Genomic DNA, 18,362 nt, shown 5'->3' with positions numbered 1-18,362 from the left:
TCTATTTCAGAACACCAGCCCCCAACCCCCGTGGGTGGAGGAGGCCAGCCCACGCAGACAGGGGTGTTTCTATTTTTACATCCAAACACTGCCTGCCCGCAGCCCCCGGAGCCTGATTTGGAACTTGAAAGCGACCTGTTCTATTCTGGGTCTGCTTCCGCCCTGGAGGTAGAGAGGAGGCGGGTGTTTGTACACAGAGGGCTTCTTCACCCCCCTCCCTCCCAAAGCCTCCGGTACTGGCAGCCCTTGCCTGGTCCCCACCCCCACCCCCCCTGCCACGTGACCTCCAGGAAGGCGCTGGGGTCGGGAAGGGGAAGCCCGCGAGAGGCTTGGGAAGGGGAAGCTGCGGCCCTCAAGATGCGAAGGGCTCACGTCACCCCCACCCCATCCCCGGGGGCCCCAGTGACTGCCCCAGCCCAGGGTGGGGGCCAGCACTGGCCGCCGGGCTGAGGGGCTGAGATGAGAGGCAGTGAGGGGGCATCAGTGGACATGAAGCCCCTTGGACCAGAGGTGGGAGGAGGAAGGGGAGGCCCAGGGGAGGACTGGGCCCTCCCAGGCCTGCCCTCCAGGAGAGACCAGGCTGCCTGTGCAGGAGCCACAGAGCGATTTGCCTGCCAGGCTCCCAGAATCTGCACCTGGCTGGGCCTCTCGGGGTCCTGGGGGGCGATGTCCCCAGACCTGTAGCCCCCTGCCCAGCCCAGCGCCCCAGGGGACCACCCCCTTCCCACTTCCATTTGTCCAGCCTCAGGACTGGATCTGGGCCTTCGCTGCCACTCCTGCGGGTCCCCCAAGCTACATTAGGCCACTTGAAGTCCCCAGCTGCTGCCCCTGGGTCAGTATTAAATGTGCCTCCATCTGGCCCATCAGCCCAATTGGTGAAATGCACGCTGACACCGCGATGCCCTCCTCTGCTCATCCCCCACCACACCCCGGGCTGAGTGGGAGCCCCTATGCAGGCTCAGAACCCAGACCAGCACCACCGCCGTAGCTGAGGATAGCTCTGTCCAGCCTGCCTGCTTCTGAGCCCTGCCCGCAGCACCCCGCCCCTGACTGCTGACCGTGGGATGAACAGGGTCCACCCACAGGGAGCTTGTGTGAGCATTGCTGGCCTGGGCTTGGGGAAGGAGGTACAGCCCTAGGGGGTCCGGGAGGTTTCTGCCTCACCGGGAAGCTGGGATCGGCCTGTGAAGAAGGCCCTGAAGGGAGTGAGGCGGGGCTGCACGGGGCCCAGTTTGAGGGGCACGTCCTTGGCCTTTCCTGGGACTTTGTCGTGGGGGGGGAGGGGGCTCTTGCCAATCAATCTGGCCGCAGAGCCTGTGTGCAGCTCCCATGGAATCACTCAGAAACACACGGTTTGCCTTTTTTTTTTTTTCCTGTTTCCTGTTTCAAAAAATTAAGGGCAAAGTCGTGCCTGCTTAACTCAACTCATGTGTAAACAGCGCTGGAACGCCTGGCTAATCGTTAGAGGGACAGAGAGACCCTGTTGCACATCTCATGCCAACGTAAGTTTCAGTGAGACCGAAGGCTTGAAATGCGAAGGAAAAAAGCCCCAAAACACCTTAAAATGAAAATGCAGATGGTTATATACTAGGGAGATGGTACAGGATTTCTAGGTACAGTACCAAAGGTAAAAATAATCAGCTTTTGAGTATATAAAGGCAAAAACCAGCAGGTATGGTGACATACCCCAGAAGGTGAATGTCAAGAACGTCATAGACAAAAGTGAAAGGAAAGCTACAAACTGGGAAAGAATAGGTACAAAATGCATGCATTAACAAGGGGTGAATATAAAAAGTATATATTTTTATGTTATTTACAAGTTTCTACCTTTAGTTGAAAACGGGTACAAAAAAAAAATGGGCACAAGTAGCAATTCATAAAAAAAGAACTACATGTGTGACCAGTAAGAACACGTTTAAACATGTTCTGCTTCACGGGCGGTGTTGGAGAAGAGAGTCCCCTGGACTGCAAGGAGATCCAACCAGTCCATCCTAAAGGAAATCAGTCCTGAATATTCATTGGAAGGATTGATGCCGAAGCTCTAATATTTTGACCACTTGATGGGAAAAACTGACTCCTTAGAAAAACCCCTGATGCTTGGCAAGATTGAAGGCGGGAGGAGAAGAGGATGACAGAGGATGAGATGGTTGGATGGCATCACCGACTCGATGGGCATGAGTTTGACAAGCTCCGGGAGATGGTGAAGGACAGGGAAGCCTGGTGTGCTGCAGTCCATGGGGTCGCAGAGAGTCGGACACGACTGAGCAACTGAACAACAACTTCTCTAGTAATTAAATAAATACAAATGGGAAAAGATACCATTTTTTGCTTTTTTAAGATAAAAGTCTTTCATGGCACCTCAATGTCCAACGGCAAGTAAAAGCAGCGTTTTTCTCCTGCACATTCATGTATTTGATTCTCTGGTGGCTCAGGGGTAAAGAATCTGCCTGCCAATGCAGGAGACACAGATTTGGTCCTTGGGTCAGGAAGATCACCTGGAGAAGGAAATGGCAACCCTCTCCAGTATTCTTGCCTGGGAAATTCCAAGGACAGAGGAGCCTTGTGGGCTACAGTCCATGGGATCGAAAAGAGTTCAACATGACTTGATGTCTAAACAACAAAAAAAGAATTCGTATTCACTCTTTCCAGGGGTACACAAAAACGAGTCCGCACTGAGCACAAGTTCACATCCTGCTGATTCACCACAAGATAAAACCAGCGTGTAACTCGTTACGGTGGGGTCATTGTTCTTGCTGTTTGGGGCCACCTGGCTTATAGGATTTCATTCCCCACCAGGAGGTGGAACCTGGGCCCCCTGTGCAATGGAAGCATGGAACACCAACCTCTGGATCACCAGAGAATTCCCTAGGGTGTGTTTTAAATTTCACTTCTATTCATTATCAGAGTTATACTTACATGCATATAATTTAAAGAGATAGCTTGACAAACCTGCTTACAAAACACAACAGTCTGTCTCCCCTCGTTTTCCATCACAACTTTTTTTTTTTCCGTCACAACTTTTAACTCATTCTTTGGGTTTCACCTCTGTATCCCCAGCCCAACACTTATATTAGGACTTCCTGACCTCCAGTATCATTTTGTTCAGATCGAGGGCCATGGTTGACATCATGATGATACTGCATAAACAGTACTCTTAGTATCAAGATAACTTTTCCTTTCTTGCTCAACTTCTCCTTTCCCCTGGAGTTAATGTCGTCTGTTTTTTGTTTTTGCTTAATTCTCAATTCTAATTCAACTCCCAATTCAACTGCATGTCCACATCTCCCCCAAGACATCCTGTATATCAGGCAGCTACAGTGGTAGAATATCAATTACCTTGAAACAGACTCTGCTTTCTCGGCTGGGGCTCAGCCGACCCCTGGGACGGCCTCACCAGCGCCCCGAAGTCCCCCTCTGCTGTTTTCAGCCACAGGATCCCCTGTTTCCTGCTTCCCACGCCTTCCTCTTTCTTGCTTTCCTCCCCCTGTTTGGTGAGGCTCATCAAGTAACTTCCTCAGAAAGAGTTAGCTAGTCTCTAAGTCATGTCCGATTCTTTTGCGATCCCGTGGGCTATAGCCCACCAGACTCCTCTGTCCATGGATTTCCCAGAGAAGAATACTGGAGTGGGTTGTCATTTCCTTCTCCAGGGGATCTTCCCGACTTAAGGATCGAGCCCGTGTCTCCTGTGTCGGCAGGCAGATTCTTCACCACTGAGTCACCGGGGAAGCCCCCAGAAAGGGTACAGGAATGTGAATTGTTTGAGGCCCTATCATTCTGAAAGTATCTCTCTTATCCCCTCACTCTTTTTTTTCCCTTGAAACCGTAAATCCCACAACATTTTGTATTCTAAAAGAGAACCCTGATCCTCATGATGTCTTATCAGTGGGATTTCTGGTAGCGAGCACAAGCACCAGGACCCCCAGACTTTTTGGATTCGAAGCAATGGGGATCAGCTGCCAGCAGGGTCGGGTCATACTGATTGAGGATTCGTTGATCTCCTTCTCAGAAGCTTCATCCACATATTTCTGATAATAGGCTGCCAAGGCTTTGGAGATGGACTGGTAGATTGCCTAAATCTGGGCTACATGGCTACCACCCTTCACTCAGACACGGATGTCCATACCGGCAGATTCCCGGAAACAGAAGAGGCTCCAGTAGCTCGTATTGCAGCGTCTGTGGTTCGGTCACCTCCAGGCCCAATCATCTTGCCAAGGCTGTTACCTCGTTTGGAGTACAGTGTGGCTACGGCTGTCTTCTTGTGTCCAAAGAAGACTGGCTCTGACTGCAGAGGGCCACTGGGCGGCATGACTGCGGGCATAGGCAAGGGCTCCTCACCATGCGGCACCGCAACTGGAAAAGCTCGCCTCACCCTGGATGGATAGTTTAGCTGGGTTTAGAATTCTAGCTGTGCAGAATCCACCAGTCCATTTTCCAAAGCCTTGGAGCCGATTGTCAGGGCTTCCCTGGTGGCTCAGATGGTAAAGAATCCTCCTGCAATGCAGGAGGCCCGTTCGATTCCTGGGTCGGGAAGATCCTCTGGAGAAGGGATAGGCTACTTACTCCGGTATTCTTGGGCTTCTCGTGTGGCTCAGCTGGTAAGGAATCTGCCCCCCATGTGGGAGATCTGGGTTCAACCCTGGGTTGGGAAGATCCCCTGGAGAAGGGAATGACTACCCACTCCAGTATTCTGGCCTGGAGAATTCCATGGACTATACAGTCACAAAGAGTCGGACATGACTGAGCGAGCTTCACACTCAGAATTCTAGCTGAGAGAGCATTGAACTTCAGCATTGTGGGGTTTGAGCTTTCCAGGTGGTAAAGAAACCGCCTGCCAATGCAGGAGACATAAGAGATGCGGGTTCGATTCCTGGGTCAAGAAGATCCCCTGGAGGAGGGCATGGCAACCCACTCCAGTATCCTTGCTGGGAGAGTAGGGTTGCAAAGAGTCTGCATCTGAGCACAGCACATGGCAAGGTTTATCCACCAGTTTCCAGCTGCGAGAAGTCTGAAGTCATTCTGACCCTGGTCACTTGTATGTCACCCGTTGTTTCTCTCCGGACCCTTGTATGGTATTTTTTGGTTTTATTTGACTGCGCCAGGTCTTAGTGGCAGCATACAAGGTCTTCTGCCTTCACTGTGGCTTGAGGGGTCTTCAGTTGTGGCGTGTGGGATCTAGTTCCCTGACCGGGGGTGGAAACCCAGCCCTCTGAATTGGGAGCATGGAGTCTCAGCCCCTGGACTGCCAGGGAAGTCTTTCCTCTTTGTGTCCCGGGCTCTAAAATTCTGCTCAGCTGAGCCTTTACTATGCGTCTGTTTTCGTGTTTGGACCTGGACATTCAGTAGCTTTTTCCAATCTGGAGACTCAGGTTTAATTTCTGTGAAAACTCTTTTTTTTAATCTTTCTTTTGACCTCACAACTTGTGGGATCTTAGTTTCCCAAGCAGTGATTGAATCCAGGCCCTCAGCAATGAAAACATGGAATCTTAACCACTGGACTGCCAGGGAATCCCCAAATTCCTGTGAACTCCTTTCCACTGTTTCTTGGATTATTTTCTTCCTTCCAGTTCTCTTTCTAGAATCTCTTTTAAGTAGATGTCAGGTCTCCTAGCTGCGCTGTCCTGGGCTTAGTCGCTCAGTCACGTCCGATGCTCTGTGACCCCAAGGACTGCAGCCCGCCAGGCTCCTCCGTCCATGGGATTCTCCAGGCAAGAATACTGGAGGGGGGTGCCACGCCCTCCTTCAGGGGATCTTCCCAACCCAGGGATTGAACCCAGGTCTCCTGTATTGGAGGCAGATTCTTTGCCAGCTGAGCTACCAGGGAAGACTCAGGTCTGCTAGACAAATTCTCCAATATGGTACTTTCTTCTCTTGTTTTTTTTCTCATTTTTAACTTTTTCTCCCCAGCTCTTTGCTCTGCTTTCTCCAAGATTTCCTCAACCTTATCTTCCAACTCTTCTACTGAATTTTCAATTTCTATGATCATCTTTTTAATTCCCAAGAGCTCTTTATATTCTGTAACATTCCTTCTTCAAAGCACCTGGTTTTTGTTTCATGAATACATAATTTTCTCCTTCCGTCCTGAGGATATTAATGAAGGTTTTTTAACAGGAGGGAAAGGGGCGGGGCACAACCTTTGAAAGAATGATATAGCCCAAGGACACAACATAAACGGATTATAATCAGATGGGTCCCAGATGGCAGAGGAGTCAACTTTGATTAGACCTTGAACCTGGATCAGCAAGCTAAATGATGCACAGAGAGGCACCAGGGCAGTTCCAAGGCACTGTCCTAAGACTGCAGAGTGGGCAGTGGCCCGATTCCTGGAAATCTCCACTCCTTCTCCCAAATAGTTGAAATAATCCCCCCACTCATTAGCATATAAAATTACCCAGTCTGTAAAAACTAAAAACTATGCCAAAGACTTTGACTGTGTGGGTCACAAAAACTGGAAAATTCTTAAAGAGATGGGGATACCAGACCACCTCCTGAGAAATCTGTATGCAGGTCAAGGAGCAACAGTTAGAACCGGACATAGGACAACAGACTGGTTCCAAACTGGGAAAGGAGTACATCAAGGCTGTATACTGTCACCCTGCTTATTTAACTTATATGCAGAGTACATCATTTGAAATGCCCAGATGGATGAAGCACAAGCTGGAATCAAGATTGCTGGGAGAAATATCAATAACCTCAGATACGCAGATGACACCTCCGTTATGGCAGAAAGCAAAGAGGAACTAAAGGGCCTCTTGATGAAAGTGAAAGAGGAGAGTGAAAAATTGGCTTAAAGATCAACGTTCAAAAAACTAAGGTCATGGCATCCAGTCCTATCATTTCATGGCAAATAGATGGGGAAACAGTGGAAACAATGACAGACTTTACTTTCTTGGGCTTAAACTCACTGCAGATGGTGACTGCACCCATGAAATTAAAAGATGCTTGCTCTTTGGAAGAAAAGCTATGACCAACCTAGACAGCATATTAAAAAGCAGACATATTACTTTGCTGACAAAGGTAGGTATGGTCAAAGCTATGATTTTTCCAGTAGTCATGTATGGATGTGAGAGATGGACCATAAAGAAAGCTGAGCAGCAAAGAATTGATGCTTTTGAACTGTGGTGTTGGAGAAGACTCTTGAGAGTCCCTTGTACACCAAGGAGATCCAACCAGTCCATCCTAAGGGAAATCAGTCCTGAATATTCATTGGAAGGACTGATGCTGAAGCTGAAACTCCAATACTTTGGTCACCTGATGCAAAGAGCTGACTCATTGGAAAAGACCCTGATGCTGGAAAAGATTGAGGGCAGGAGAAGGGGACAACAGAGGATGAGATGGTTGGATGGCATCACTGACTCGATGGACATGAGTTTGAGCAAGCGCTGGGAGTTGGTGAAGGACCGGGAAGCCTGGCGTGCTGCAGTCATGGGGTCTCAAAGAGCTGGACACGACTGAGCGACTGAACTGAACTGATAAAAGCTAGCCAGGCCACATTTCACGGCCTCACTCGCCCTCTGCGATGGCCCACACTCTGTCTGTAGGACGTGCTGCTCTCTGAGTCTGAATAAATCTACTTCTTACCTATCACTTTGTCTCTCACTGAATTCTTTCTGTGATGAGACAGCAAGAACCTGAGCTTCCTTAGGTCCTGAAACCAGGTTCTGTGGGTTTCATCTGGGTTCAAGTCCCCGCCACGTGGGTTCAATTCCCGGCCTGAGGTGAACAGTTTCCGTTTTTCTAAGCTGTCTCCTCCCAGCGGTCTCTGTTTCCCCCCAGTTCCCCTTTTCCTATTTGTTTGTCCTGATCTTCACGTTCCAAGGGTCCCTCAGACCTCTGGGTCTGGTTGAACAGGCCGGGTGCTCAGGCAGGAGGGTGGGGCTCCTGGACTGCGAGCTTTAGCACGCCGTGACCTGGCAGGATCTGTTAGATGATCAGATTCCCTCAAGAAGCCCCGCTGACGTCCTGCCTGGAGGGGAGCCCCGGTTTCCAGTGTTCTGGGCTCTGAGGGTCGGTGGTTGGGACTCACCTGGGGTCTCAGCGTCCTGTAAATGGACACCTGCTCTCTGCCTGAGGTCCCCCAGTCCAGAGACCCTCTGTGAGCCCACCCCAGGGAGGAAGCCTGAGGTGTGCGGATACCTCCTTAGGGCCGGGGCAGACTCTGGATTGGACATCACTTTAGAACGACAGGACGGAAGTGGAATTCTACCCCAGGAGAAGGAAATGGCAACCCACTCCAGTACTCTTGCCTAGAAAATTCCATGGATGGAGGAGTCTGGTGGGCTACAGCCCATGGGGTGGCAAAGAGTCAGACACGACTGAGCGACTTCACCTCACACCTGTGCCCAGGAAGGGAAGCAGGGTGACGTCCCTGCCTGAGATGACCTTGGAGATGAACTAGGCAGCCAGCGATGTGAGTGTGGGGAGCGGCCCGGACGTGGGGAGGGCTGTTCCCACGCCTCTGGGTTCTGCCCCAGGCTCCGGTCGGCCGCCTGGGGCCCTGGAAGCGCTAGCCCGCACCGCCCCCCTGTGGACACTCACGGGAGGGCCCCTGCCCGCGCCCGGCCTGCCTCCGCCGCCCCAGCCGCCCTGGGCCCGGAGAGCGTCTAGGAAGCAGGCCGCGTGCCCAGGTCTCCTCCGCTGTGCCCGGACCCCTGCCTTGCTGTCAGATGCCTCTGAGCTCTGCCCTGGGGCGGCCGTGCCCCCGGAACTGAATAGGAATCCCACAGAATTTGCATTTTGATCACTCAAATCAAGAAATGATTGCGGGCCCCTGGTCAGAGGCTGTTCCTCCAGGTGGGCCATCGGCGGGCCCCGGGCGTCCAGAGGTCGGGCGGCCCGAGGGCCCTCCCAGGGCCTGTCCCCACCGCGAGGGTCTGCTGCTCCCGGGGGTCCGGCTCTCCCTGCTGACGGGGAGAGGGGCGACGCCAGAGAGCGCGTGTGGGTGGAGGGGCCGCCTGCAGCTCCCAGCACTAACCGTGCCTCTCCCACCGTGGCCTCGGGGGCCTGGGCCCTTCCACAGCGGCATCACCTCTCTTGCCTGCCTCTCAGGGGGCACCCAGCTGCTCAGACACAGCCTTGGGGCGATCTCCGCGTCCTCCTTTCTCCTGCTTACCTGGGAACCACCCGCCGGACAAGGAGAAGGTGGTCTCCTCAGACCCTCTGCTCTGGAGTTGAGGGCGGGAGAGTGGGAGCCAAGAGCAAAACCGTGTACCTCAGATCGGGCCGCAAACCCAGGCACAACCACGGAGCCTGGTGTCAGGATCCAGTGAAGCGCAGGTTCTTGATGCCTCATCGCAGAAAGAATTCAGTGAGAGACAAAGTGATGGGTAAGAAGTGGATTTATTCAGAGTCACGGAGAAGAACACCGCAGAGTGTGGGCCATTGCGCAGGGCGAGGGAGGCCGTGAAACGAGGCAAGGTTCGTTTTTATAGGCTGGGCGATTTCTTATGCTAATGAGCGGCTAACAGAGCTTTGCCAGGAGAACGCACTGGTCAGAGCAAACACCCTCTTCCAACAGCACGTGAGATGACAATACACACGGACATCACCAGATGGTCAATACCGAAATCAGATTGATTATATTCTCTGCAGTCGAAGATGGAGAAGCTCTATATAGTCAGCAAAAACAAGACCAGGAGCTGACTGTGACTCAGATCATGAAGTCCTTAGTGCCAAATTCAGATTTAAATTGAAGAAAGGAGGGAAAATCACTAGACCATTCGGGTATGACCTAAATCAAATCCCTTACAATTATACAGTGGAAGTGACAAATAGATTAAAGGAATTAGACCTCATAGACAGAGTTCCTGAAGAAACATGGACAGAGGTTTCTGACATTGTACAGGAGGCAATGATCAAGACCATGCCTGAGAAAAAGAAATGCAAAAAGGCAAAATGGTTGTCTGAGGAGGCCTTACAAATAGCTGTAAAAAAGAAGAGAAGTAAAAGGGAGAAAAGGACAGATACATCCATCTGAATGCAGAGTTCCAAAGAATAGCAAAGAGAGGTAAGAAAGCCTTCCTCAGTGATCAATGCAAAGAAATAGAGGAAAACAATAGAATGGGAAAGACTAGAGATCTCTTCAAGAACATTAGACATACCAAGGGAACATTTCATGCAAAGATGGGCACAATAAAGGGCAGAAATGGTATGGACCTAACAGAAGCAGAAGATATTAAAGGGAGGTGGCAAGAATACCCAGAAGAATTAACTATACAAAAAATATCTTCACGACCCAGACAACCACGATGGTGTGATCACTCACCTAGAGTCAGACATCCGGGAGTCTGAAGTCAAGTGGGCCTTAGGAAGCATCACTATGAACAAAGCTAGTGGAGGTGATGGAATTCCATCTGAGCTACTTCAAATCCTGAAAGATGATGCTGTGAAAGTGCTGCACTCAATATGCCAGCAAATTTGGAAAACTCATCTGTGGCCACAGGACTGGAAAGGTCAGTTTTCATTCAATCCCAAAGAAAGGCAATGCCAAAGAATGTTCAAGCTACCACACAATTGCACTCATCTCACATGCTAGCAAAGTAATGCTCAAAATTTTCCAAGCAAGGTTTCAACAGTACATGAACTGAGAACTTCCAGATGTTCAAGCTGGATTTAGAAAAGGCTGAGGAACCAGAGATCAAATTGCCAATATCTGTTGGATCATAGAAAAAGCAAGAGAATTCCAGAAAAACATCAACTTCTGCTTTATTGACTATGCCAAAGCCTTTGACTGTGTAGATCACAACAAACTGGAAAATTCTTAGAGACAGGAATATCAGACCACCTTACCTGCCTCCTGAGAAATCTGTATGCAGGTCAAGAAGCAACAGTTAGAACCAGACTTGGAACAATGGACTGGTTCCAAATTGGGAAAGGAGTACGTCAAGGCTGTATATTGTCACCCTGCTTATTTAACTTATATGCAGAGTACATCATGTGAAATGCCGGGCTGAATGAAGCACAAGCTGGAATCAAGATTGCCAGGAGAAATATCAATAACCTCAGGTAGGCAGATGATACCACCCTTATGGCAGAAAGCAAAGAGGAACTAAAGAGCCTCTTGATGACAGTGAAAGAGGAGAGTGAAAAAGCTGGCTTAAAGCCCAACATTCAGAAAACGAAGATCATAGTATTTGGTCCCATCACTTCATGGAAAACAGATGGGGAAACAATGGAAATAGTGACAGACTTCAGTTTCTTGGGTTCTAAAATCACCACAGCTGTGAAATTAAAAGATGCTTGCTCCTTGGAAGAAGAGCTGTGAGAAACCTAGACAGCGTATTAAAAAGCAGAGACATTACTTTGCCGACAAAGGTCCATCTAATCAAAGCTATGGTTTTTTCATTGATCATGTATGGATGTGAGAGTTGGCCCATAAAGAAAGCTGAGCACTGAAGAATTGATGCTTTTGAACTGTGATGTTGGAGAAGACTCTTAAGAGTCCCTTGGACAGCACGGAGATCAAATCAGTCAATCCTAAGGGAAATCAGTCCTGAATATTCATTGGAGGGACTGATGCTGAAGCTGAAACTCCAGTACTTTGGCTACCTGATGTGAAGAACTGACTCAAACCCTGATTCTGGGAAAGATTGACGGCAGGAGAAGGGTGGTGAGATGGTTGGATGTCATCACTGACTCGATGGACCTGAGTCTGAGCAAGCTCCGGGAGCTGGCGATGAACAGGGCCACCTGGCGTGCTGCGGTCCATAGGGTCACAAAGAGTCGGACACGACTGAGCGGCTGAACTGGAGTGAGCTGCTGTTGAATTGCTCAGTCAATCCTTCTGACTCTTTTCCAGCACGCCAGGCCTCCCTGTCCATCACCAGCTCCCGGAGCTTGCTCAAACTCATGTCCATCGAGTCGGTGCGCCATCCACTGAGGAGCTCTGGAGCGCAAACCACTGGTCATGCACACCGATCCCAAGCGAAGAGGTTCATCCTGAGGGAAGTGACAGTACTTTACCACCAGCAGGAGGAAGACGATGAGGAGAGGCTCCAAAACCCAGCTGTGCACGTGCGTGCTTATTCACTCAGTTATGTCCAACTCTTTTTGACCCCATGTTCTGTAGCCTGCCTGGCTCCTCCATCCATGGAATTCTCCAGGCAAGATACTAGAGTGGGTTGCCATTTCCTTCTCCAGGGGATCGTCCGAACCCAGGGGTGAACCTGGGTCTCCCGCACTGCAGGCAGATTCTTCACTGTCTGTAGAGGAGGAAATGGCAACTCACTCCAGTCCTCTTGTCTGGAAAACCCCATGGATGGAGGAGCTTAGTAGGCTACAGTCCATGGGGTCCCAAAGAGTCGGACATGAACGAGCAACTTCACTTTCACTTTTTTCCATATCTGAGCCACCAGGGAAGCCCCAGAGTTGTGGTGCATGGGCTTAGTTGCTCCGAGGCATGTAGGATCTTCCTAGACCACAGATCAAACCCATGTCTCCTGCATTGGCAGGGGGATTCTTTACCACTCAGCCACCAGGGAAGCCCTTGAGGAAGATTTTAACATGCGTGTTCAAACCTATCAACCCAGTTTCTCAGATCTGTATCAGGTAGTCTACATGATTTTGGTGAATCTCAAACATCAGATGAAATTAGCCCAACGGAAGCACCCTAGAGGGGATTTAAAAGAGCAAACTCCTGACACAAGGCTGGAACCTTCGCTGGGAGATTCCACCAGCAATCACAGTAACTATTCCTAAGTCAGAACAAAACTCAGGCTTGAACACAAAAACCTGATGAACCTATTCATGACTATTATAATCAACTTCAGATTACTTTTAAGGAAAATTCTGGTCCTTCTTCAGATGTCAAGTCCAGTAAGGTCGCCTTTAACTAACTCCATGAACTGGGATATTGTAGTAAAACAGACCAGGATAGGGAATTCCCTGGTGGTCCAGTAGCTAGGACTCTGCCCTTCCACTGCCGGGGCATGGGTTTGATCCCTGGTCAGAAATGAAGATCCCATAAGCTTCAGGGTGCAGTAAGGAAGAAAAGGAAAAAAGACCAGGGTGGGATGTGAAACTAAGCCCACTCCATATTTAGTTTATTTGGCAAATCAGCTGTCTCAAACGTGTGTGTGTGTGTGTGTGTGCGTGTGTGTGTGTGCGCGTGTGCGTGCGTGTGCGCAGCCCCAAGGACTATAATCCACCAGGCTCCTCTGTCGATGGGATTCTCCAGGCAAGAATACTGGAGTGGGTTGCCATTTCCTCCTCCAGGGGATCTTCCCTACCCACGGATGGAAGCCGCATGTTTTACTTCTCCTGCACTGGCAGGCGGGTTCTTTATCACTAGCGCCCCCCGGGAAGCCCTTCGAACCCTAGATGAGTCACCAAAAGGAAAGAGTGCTATAATTCTTGGTCTTCAATGCCAGCAAATGAAGGCTGCTAAAAAACCCCAAAATTTAAGTTTCTGCTGTAATTGCAAAGAACCAGGACACTGAAAAAAGACCGTTATAAGTTAGCATTTCATGCATCTTCAGCTCTTTCACCAGTCTTTCCAAAGCCCTCCTAGGGATGGGGGCTTTGAGCAGCTCTAGGGGCTCTTCTCGCCCTCCCTGGTAACCAGCTCAGGAAAGCCATTCTCCTGATCTGGGAGCAATGCCTCTGTGCGCCGACTGACACCAGGGCTACTCTCCAGGTCAGGCCCCTGCTGAGAAACAGTCCCTGCCCCAAAGTACTAAAGGGGCCACTGTGGGGTCTCCTCTAGGCACCAGTAGGTTCCTGCATCTGCCCTCTTCCTTTTCTCTCAGGCCCTTTGAGAGGGACACACCCCTCTCTCCGCAGCTCCTCTGCCCCTATTAATTTATTGGGCCGAGGCTTTTTTTTTGGCTGCGCTGGGTCTTAGCTGTGACGCATGGGATCTTACTTCCCTGACCAGGGATCGAACCTGCACCCCTTGTGTTGGAAGGCAGAGTCTCAGCCACCGGACCTCCAAAGAAGACCCTTGGCTGAGACTTGGAAAAGTGTCATGCTGGAATTTCTTTCCCCCGAAAGGGGAAAACAATTCTAGAAATTGACAATAGCCATCCAAACAGCCAACCAGGTGAATTAAATGACCCTTTGACATCTTTTGTCTGGACCTAATTCTGGAAACCCTGATCATTGATCCCTATTGAATCAGCTACCAACCTCCTTATGGGCAAAATCTCCAACTGATATTGGCAAAATCCACAGTGCACCTCTCATTAAGATTTGAATAGATTCCTGCCAAACCAGAATTAATCATTACCCTGTAAGAAAAGAAGTCCTTCAAGATATAAAGCCCATAATAGAAGATTCCAAGGCTCAAGGTCTCATGACCCATGTTCTAGTCCCTGTAATATTTCTATTTTAAGAAAAAATACAAGGGCAAGGATGGTTTGTTCACTCCAATCTGTTGTCCACTTGTCCACTCCAATCTGTCACTCCAATTGGTTCACTTCAATTGTTTGAACTCCAATCAATAAAAACATTGTTTGCCCTCAATACCCTATTGTTCTCATCCCCCCCCAGACACTGACGTCCATTCCCACTGGAAGCAAATTTTTCGCTCCAATTGATCTATGCAGTGATTTTTCAGCATTTCAGTTGATAAGGTCAGCCAGTATCTTTTTGCTTTCAGGTGGAAAGGATGACAATAAACGTGGAGAGTAATGCCCCAGGGTTTCACAGAAAGCCCTTCTTACTTTTCATAAGTCTTGAAAACCTGCTTTGAATGATAATAAAGTTTTCTGCAGGTTTTACTTTGTTACAACATACAATTTCTTCTATGTTCACCTTCTCAAAACTCCAGGTAGGAAGATGGCTTCCACCTGCTAAAACTTTTGGCTTTGAAGGGTTATAAAGTAAAAGCTATGACCAACCTAGACAGCATATTAAAAAGCAGAGACATTACGTTGCTGACAGAGGTCTGTCTATCAAAGCCATGGTTTTTCCAAAAGTCATGTATGGATGTGAGAGTTGGACCATAAGGAAAGCTGAGCGCGAAGTATTGATGCTTTCGAACTGTGGTATTGGAGATGACTCTTGAGATTCCCTTGGACAGAATTCCCTCCTTTGATCAAGGAGATCAAAACAGTCAATCCTAAAGGAAATCAGTCCTAAATATTCATTGGAAGCACTGATGCTGAAGCTGAAGCTCCAATACTTTGGCCACCTGATGCGAAGAACTGACCCATTGGAAAAGCCCCTGATGGTGGGAAAACTGAGGGCAGGAGAAGGGGACGACAGAAGATGAGATGGTTGGATGGCATCACTGACTCAATGGACATGGGTTTGAGCAAACTCTGGGAGTTGGTGATGGACAGGGAGGCCTGGTGTGCTGCAGTCCATGGGGTTGCAAAGAGCGACTGAGCGACTGAACTGAATTCAAAGTCTCCAAAAAGAACTGCAGTTTGCTTGAACCCAGGATGGATTTTTAGGGCACCTGATCTCAGAAAAAGGATGACATTTAGATCTGGAGAGGCTCCCTGGCATCCTTAACTCCCCGAAACCTAAAATTAAGTGCCAGTTACAAGGTTTTCTTGGGCAAGCTGGCTCCTACTGAAACGGGGTTCCAAATTTCTCTCCAACGGCTTTGCCCTTGTACGTTTTATTAAGACAAAGCAAACCTAATTAAGAGATCAAGATGACACAGCTGTTGATGCCTTAAAGGATATCGCATTGAGATCACCTTCCCCTGAACATCCTAATTACCAGCTTTATTTGTCCTTTTTGTATGTGGGAGAGAAGGGAATGTCTGTGGGATCCTCACCCCAAAACATGGGGACTGTCACCGGCCCATCAGGTATTACAGCTGACAGCTGGGCTCTGTGGCTTGGGGACACCCCCTTGCCTCAGAGTCATTCTTGCCATTGCCTTTCTGATCTAAGCCACCCTACACATAATCATGGGATCCTTTTTAACCTTCTACATACCCATGAAGTAGAAGCCCTCCAGAATCCTCATCACACTGACAAAATGCGTGCCTACCTCCTCTGTCTCACCCCCCAAAATGCAACCCAGGGACACCTGCTCTGGCTGCTCCCCTCTTGAACTGCCTAACGGCTCACCGGAGACTTGGCAGATGGGATACGCTTCAATATTTCAAAGGCCCAATTGCTTCTACTAAAAATAACCAGGCTCTAGTAGAGCAGTTTTTGCAGTCTCAGGAGATGAAGGCCTTAAACATAACACACTGCAACCTGGAAGCTTCTTCTATTGGAAAAGACACCTCCAGAAGGACGCTTTTCGGGTTCACTGGTAAAGCCCTTATCAGGCGCTGCTAACGCACCTTTGTGCCACCAAGCTCCAAGGAATAGACCCTGGGATAAAAGAAAGCGTCAGTTCTGACTGGACCTGCACACTATCGGGTGACCTGAAGGTAAAGGTTTCCCGGAACTGCAGCTGATGATATCTGATGAGACAACTTTCACAAGATGTCTAGATCAGGCCTCTTAGAAAGTTCAGAATTCACAGAAGTCTCTCTGTTTCATCCAGATTATAAACTGACTCAGCATTTTCATCCAAATTCGTAGTCTTTGAATTTGTAACCTCCAGGCTGTATTATTTGATAAAACATATAGCTCCAGCCTTTTGAGGTACCGATGCTATTTAATTACTCCATGTTTCTTCCCCTGCAGTCTTCCTGCAGTTTTGACTGTGCCCTTGCTGAACTCGCTACTCTAATAAACAGATTTTAGATGAGAAATACTTGAGAGATCTCCTTCCCACCCGTCCTTGTCACTAAAATGTGACCACAATCGGTTTCTAGTCTGTGCACTTCCCCTCTGACACGGGACACAACACCCAGGAGAGGTCCTTCCTGGTATCAAGGGACAAGAGGCTACTGAGTGTTGGTAAAAGACAAACAACAACCCTGACTCTTGATCAGCTACGCTGTCAGAGAAAGATGTTGATCAGAGCGGGAAGTGGTGAAAACAAAATGAAACCTTCTAAAATGGAGTCAGGAAGACAGAAGGGGAAGCTCACACACATGGACCACTTAACATCAGTGCAAGCGGACCTTGGGGATAGCCTGGGTGTGATTGTAAACCACCTCGATAAAGCAAATGTCACAATAAAACGAGTAATATGAATGTTTTGGTTTCCCAGCACACATAAAAGTTGTGTTTACACTGTGCTATAGTGGCCCAGACGGTAAAGCATCTGCCTGCAACGCAGGAGACTGGGGTTCCATCTTCCCCTGCATTGGGAAGATCCCTTGGAGAAGGAAATGGCAACCCACTCTAGCATTCTTGCCTGGAGAATCCCATGGACAGAGGAGTCTGGTGGGCTACAGTCCATGGGGTGGGTCGTAAAGGGTTGGACACGACTGAGCGACTAACACTTTTTTTCAGCTTCATAGTCTATTAGGCCTGCCACGGACAAGAACGTGTCTCCGAGCCCTAACCACGCGCCCGGGCACGGGTACCCTGCACTCTGCCACAGTCCCCACCGCACAACCTGTGGGGTTGGGGGCAGCCGGCCTTGACCTTCCCTCTGCAGCGGAGGAGGTGTGAGCTGGCTAGGCTTATAATTCTGATTCTACCAGCGTGTGAGTGTCTTCCCTGGGCTCAACCCAAGCTCGGCTACGGATTACATAGAGGGGGGAAAATGCCTCGCTGCTCTCAGGGGACCCGGGGACGAGGGCAGTGTAGGGCAGGGCCGGCAGAGGAGGGTGTGCCAGGGAACCTTCGCAAGACCACAGGTGCGCTTGGGCATCACTGTGGAGGGCACTCGGACTCTGAAAAATAAAACAGCCGTGGAGCCATGGGAAACCCCTCGGAGTCGGCCTGGGAGCCGGCAGATGGAGGGGACGGAGAAACAGGGCGGGAAAGGGCCGGCTCCCTCCTGCCTCCTGCCCTAAGAGCAGTTCTTGCACCTCGGAGAGGGGGTGCGGGCGCTGGAGTCTCGCTAGTGGGCTGGGAACCTCGCCGGGCTCAGTTGCTGGAAGGCTCGGCGTGGCAGCCGGCCTGCAGCCCGGGGGTCCGGACCCACGCCCGGGGCTAAAACTCGGGGTCGTCTCTGGCCACTTCTTTCCCTTCCGTCAGGAGCGACGTAGAGGCCGTGTGACCCCTCTCCGGACCCGACTCTCTGAAAGCTCCCGCGACACCAGGCAATCAGGCGGCTGGGACAGGCCAGGAACCCGTGGGTGAAGAGGACGCGGGACTCCGGCGGGCGGGGACCCCGGCGGGCGGGGCCAAGGTCCGGCGGCAGGCGGGGCCCACATCTCCTCGAGGGCGGGGCCTGGAGACGGCGGGGAAGGGACCAGGCTCTGCGTTTGGGCGGGGCCTGGCGCCTCGGCGAGGGCGGGACCAAGCTGACCGCGGGGCGGGGCCTGGCGGCTCGGCGGGAGGCGGGACCACGTTGCCCGTGGGGCGGGACCTGACGGTTTGGCGGGAGGCGGGGCC

The 18,362-nt window shown here is 50.3% G+C and overlaps 1 protein-coding gene and 1 pseudogene across 1 annotated transcript in view; both read right to left on the bottom strand.

Moving 5' to 3' along the window:
• Window positions 1-3,411, bottom strand: part of SH3BP2 (SH3 domain binding protein 2) — a 47,408-nt gene extending 43,997 nt beyond the window's left edge. Inside the window, exon 1 of the mRNA XM_065914551.1 lies at window positions 3,337-3,411. The gene's annotated coding sequence lies outside the window, so the exon portion shown is untranslated. The remainder of the gene's footprint in view (window positions 1-3,336) is intronic.
• A 468-nt stretch (window positions 3,412-3,879) lies between these two features.
• Window positions 3,880-4,306, bottom strand: LOC136152970 (small ribosomal subunit protein uS9-like; annotated as a pseudogene).
• Between the last annotated feature and the right edge of the window lie 14,056 nt (window positions 4,307-18,362).

The sequence above is a fragment of the Muntiacus reevesi genome, chromosome 22 (genome assembly GCF_963930625.1).
Source record: "Muntiacus reevesi chromosome 22, mMunRee1.1, whole genome shotgun sequence".
In the NCBI taxonomy this organism is placed as follows: Eukaryota; Metazoa; Chordata; class Mammalia; order Artiodactyla; family Cervidae; genus Muntiacus; species Muntiacus reevesi.
The sequence above is the reverse complement of the archived record's forward strand: the minus strand, read 5'-3'. Positions and strand labels throughout refer to the sequence as shown.